Source organism: Salmo trutta, chromosome 21 (genome assembly GCF_901001165.1).
Source record: "Salmo trutta chromosome 21, fSalTru1.1, whole genome shotgun sequence".
NCBI classification, from domain to species: Eukaryota; Metazoa; Chordata; class Actinopteri; order Salmoniformes; family Salmonidae; genus Salmo; species Salmo trutta.
In genome coordinates, this window is record NC_042977.1 from 41100014 (window position 1) to 41104976 (window position 4963).

The 4963-nt window shown below is 40.6% G+C and overlaps 2 long non-coding RNA genes across 2 annotated transcripts; one reads left to right on the forward strand and one right to left on the reverse strand.

Moving 5' to 3' along the window:
- Nucleotides 1-484: 484 nt before the first annotated feature.
- On the forward strand, nt 485-1092 carry LOC115156418 (uncharacterized). Its single transcript, XR_003868238.1, has 3 exons — nt 485-502; nt 678-764; nt 948-1092. It is a non-coding gene; the product is annotated as an uncharacterized LOC115156418 (long non-coding RNA).
- A 1102-nt stretch (nt 1093-2194) lies between these two features.
- LOC115156419 (uncharacterized) lies at nt 2195-3366 on the reverse strand. The gene is made up of 2 exons (XR_003868240.1): nt 3318-3366; nt 2195-2379 (listed from the first exon to the last, which is right to left on the reverse strand). It is a non-coding gene; the product is annotated as an uncharacterized LOC115156419 (long non-coding RNA).
- Nucleotides 3367-4963: the final 1597 nt, after the last annotated feature.

The window sequence follows — 4963 nt, forward strand, 5'->3', positions numbered from 1 at the left end:
GTGATTGACTTGGAGTTACATTGTGTTGTTTAAGTGTTCCCTTTATTTTTTTGAGCAGTGTACATCACAGAAGACTGAAATATAACAAAACCGTTTGACAGAGAAACACCACATTTTTGGCTGCTTTTCTAAAATAATTTTAATTAATTCTGAAATTCTGAAAAATATTAATAATATTCCACCCATGAGGCCACTATATGATTTGACTGCAGAAAAGGGCTACCAGACACATTTTTAGATTGATTGTTGAAACTGATTGTCACGCCCTGACCAGGTGAACTCGGGTATATTGGGTCAGGGTGTGTCATGTTAGGTATTTTTCCTTGGTTTGTGTTTGGTTTACGTTTTAGCCTTGTGTAGGCTCTAGGTGGGTTATTTCTATGTTGGGTTCTGTCGATTCCCAATCAGAGACAGCTGTCGCTAATTGTCTCTGATTGGGATCACATTTAAGTTGCTGTTTTCCCCAAGCTGTTTGTGGGGTGTTGTCTCTTTGTTTGAGCACGTAATGTATCGGCATTTTTCTTGATTTTTGTGTACATGTTTAATTCCAGTGTGTTGAATAAACGTGTTCGCTCCCAGCTGCGTTTTGGGCCGCTTCCTCGTCACCAGGCGACGATCGTTACACTGATGTAAGGAATGTTTAATGTTTCTAAATCCTTCTCTCTTCTCTCTCATAGATTCACCACTGTGAAAAGGGATTGGGACAGACCTGTCTGTGCCGACCCCAACCAGAAGTGGGTACAGGATGCTATTGAACACATCACGTAAGATGAATTAGTTGTATTTTATTATACGTCATAATATTATGTTACTGAAGAATACAGAAAAACTCAAAATACAATAAAATACATGCATTGTTCTCTCATTGTGAATGTAATAAATAGCACTGTAATACATTGTAGACTATGATTAACTATAATGTGCTCTATGAATTTTATTTCATTAAGGATCGAAAGGACGGCAGCCTGAAGATGATGGTGGCATCCACACGGACCTGGCTTTGTCAACTATTTTCAGAGGGTGATTTGGGCTCCCGAGTGGCTTAGCGGCCTAAGGCACTGCATCTCAGTGCTTAAGACGTCACTACAGACACCCTGGTTCAATTCCAGGCTGTATCACAACTGGCTGTGATTGTGAGTCCCATAGGGTCGTGCAAAATTGGTCCAGTGTCGTCTGGGTTTGGCCGGTGTAGGCCGTCATTGTAAATAAGAATTTGTTCTTAATTGGCTTGACTAGTTAAATAAAGATAAAAATGTTTGAATTGTTTATCAAAGGTGATCTATGTATGGGTGAAAACAATACTGTATTCAGTGTAAAACGTGATACAACATTATTTATTGTACTGACCATTTATATCTATTTTTATAATAAATGGCTATTTTTTTCATCATGGTGTGGTTCACTGAATACATCACTCATTTCCATTTTAGATTTATATGGAAACTATTCCATATGTTTGACCATCTGTTCTGGAGTAAGCCTCTCTTACTTCCGATTTACAAAACGTATTTCTTATTCTTACACGACTTAGTCTCATCGTCAGTGATGATATAATTTGGCCCCACTCTGTGCCTTCACTGTAGACACTAAAAGTGTTTTTCTTGTGTTCCTTGTATCCAGATAACAGCTCTTCTGTGTTGCTCTGGTAGGTGGTGATGATCACTCAGACTGGAAAACTGTCTCTGGCTCTGTCCAGTCTGGCAATCAGCATCTGGACATGGAAGTCCACTCTGTTGACCCACATCCTCAGACCCCGCAAACTCATCTTTCCATCCCGCAGCATGGAGTTCTTCAGCTGGATCAGGGCATATTCCACATGATTGATGTCCCTCTGCAGCTCTGCCTTGTTCCGTATTTACATATGGTGCCTCTTGAGGTACGTTTGGTCTCTCACAGCGGAGACCTTCTCCTCGGCAAAGACACGCCACTGCAGATCATCTGTGTGGTCCTCTGGAGCAGCTACAGCTCTGTCTATCACTATAGAGATAACCAGGGACCCCAAACCTGCAGCATCAGGTATTGGAAGCAAGCCTCCAAGCTTTTCAGCTAAGTTCCTTACCCAGGTTGCAGCATTTTCGTTCAGTTCCATCTGTCTCTTTTTGAAGTGTTTGTTCAGAATCTCCAAGGACCTGGCACCTGAGAATTGGAGCAGAGCTTGTCGATGCCCACATCTGGAAAAGCTTTTCTTTTCATCTGATTGTTTATATTTAGTCTTTCTTCTATCTTTTCCTCTGTAGTCATTGTTTGACCACCCATGTTTTCTTGGTTCTGCTCTGTGGTAGAGAAGGAAGAGTATTTTCCTTTGGTGTGAGTAAGCAGTCGGTCTCTGCGTTGAGTGTGTGTTGTCTAGGACACTTAGACAGCATCCTTCAGTGAAGCCTTACGAAAAACAAAAGGCCAAATCAGAATACAAGTTCCTGTTCAATGTAATGCAAAAAGGCACCGTATAGCCTCAAAACATGGTTAAAACTATACTTTTCATAATATGGATGGTCAGTCCTTGCATTCATAGCTCTCTCTATGAATTTTAGAGTGGTTCATAGGTAGTGGTTACACTTCTCCATCCCCTTCCCGCAGCTAATTACCAAATCAGAGGCGGGGTAACTGCTTTGTTAACCTCTCTAGGATATGTGGGACGAAATCGTCCCACCTACGTAACAGCCAGTGGAATCCTGTGGCGCGTTATTCAAATACCTTCGAAATGCTATTATTTCAATTTCTCAAACATATGACTATTTTACACCATTTTAAAGACAAGACTCTCGTTAATCTAACCACACTGTCCGATTTCAAAAAGGCTTTACAACGAAAGCAAAACATTAGATTATGTCAGCAGAGTACCCAGCCAGAAATAATCAGACACCCATTTTTCAAGCTAGCATATAATGTCACAAAAAACAAAACCACAGCTAAATGCAGCACTAACCTTTGATGATCTTCATCAGATGACACCCCTAGGACATTATGTTATACAATACATGCATGTTTTGTTCAATCAAGTTCATATTTATATCAAAAACCAGCTTTTTACATTAGCATGTGACGTTCAGAACTAGCATACCCCCCGCAAACTTCCGGTGAATTTACTAAATTACTCGCGATAAACGTTCACAAAAAACATAACAATTATTTTAAGAATTATAGATACAGAACTCCTCTATGCACTCGCTATGTCAGATTTTAAAATAGCTTTACGGTGAAAGCACATTTTGCAATATTCTAAGTAGATAGCCCGGCATCACAGGGCTAGCTATTTAGACACCCACCAAGTTTAGCCCTCACCAAAGTCAGATTTACTATAAGAAAATTGTTATTACCTTTGTTGTTCTTCGTCAGAATGCACTCCCAGGACTTCTACTTAAATAACAAATGTTGGTTTGGTCCCAAATAATCCATAGTTATATCCAAATAGCGGCGTTTTGTTCGTGCGTTCAAGACACTATCCAAAGGGTAAATAAGGGTTACGCGTCCGACGCGTTTCGTGACAAAAAAATTCTAAATATTCCATTACCGTACTTCGAAGCATGTCAACTGCTGTTTAAAATCAATTTTTATGCCATTTTTCTCGTAAAAAAGCAATAATATTCCGACCGGGAATCTGTGTTTTAGTACAAAGAGAGAGAAACTAAAAACATGGGGTCGCCTCGTGCACGCGCCTCAGTCTCATTGTCCTCTGATAGACCACTTACCAAAGGCGCTAATGTTTTTCAGCCAGGGGCTGGAATTACATCATTCAGCTTTTTCCCGGGTTCTGAGAGTCTATGGGAGCCTTAGGAAGTGTCACGTTACAGCAAAGATCCTAAGTTTTCAATAAACAGAGCCAAGAAGCCCAAGGAATAGTCAGAGAGGGCACTTCCTGTACAGAATCTTCTCAGGGTTTTGCCTGCCATATGAGTTCTGTTATACTCACAGACACCATTCAAACAGTTTTAGAAACTTTAGGGTGTTTTCTATCCAAAGCCAATAATTATATGCATATTCTAGTTTCTTGGCAGTAGTAATAACCAGATTAAATCGGGTACGTTTTTTATCCGGCCGTGTAAATACTGCCCCCTAGCCCTAACAGGTTCAGGATTGTACAAACACATAATGAGAAGCAGAAGACTAATTGATCCCTGATCACGTTACAGCCAGAGCAGAGCCCATTTATTTCAGCACGGGTAAACTGGGATCTTCCCCAGGCATTGTGAGGCCTGAATCTGCGCTAGGGTACTTCGATAAACACAACCAATAAATACAACCTGAAACGCGCCGTTCCTTATCTTATGCCTTGTGCTACACGTTGGCTAAAACGATGAATGTTCAATCTGTCATTCATTGTCTCTGTAGTGTTATCAACCCAGCCCTACAGCAGTAGCCATCTTACGTCAAACTGCTTGTTTTCTATCCAAGCAAGTGAAAGTGAAAGTTCTTGTGTCAGGATGGGGTCGTCACTACTTAACACAGCCACAAGGTAATAATTATGTCTAAACCCCGCCCATTTCTACAATTTATCTATTTACCTAACCTTAACCACACTGCTAATCTTATGCCTAACCCTATACAATTTTGAATGAACGTTCCAGGTAGACCTTGTGTAATGATATTTACAGCCACTGGGTGGCACCATAAGACCATAAACTCCGAAACGGGTGGCTGTCACTGTCCTTCTGAGAGAGATTTAGCAGGAGTACTTTCAGGTATTTAGCTAACTGCTATGTTTCTTTGCAGAGTTTTCTTATAAGGGTTACAATCTGTGATTTGAGCATTTGAATAAGCTTTTCTCATTTTCTTATAGCGATTTAATAACATACCTAGTTTGCTCGCAAGCTAGCCATCATCCTCATATTTTCAAAACAAAGATTGCAGGAGTTGGGAAAATAGTTCTCGTCCAGGGCGCAGGCTTCGATCAAACCGACAAAACCGACAGCTTCATTGCGTTTTGGTACACCAGAAGTACATTCATTTCCAATGTAATGCTGCG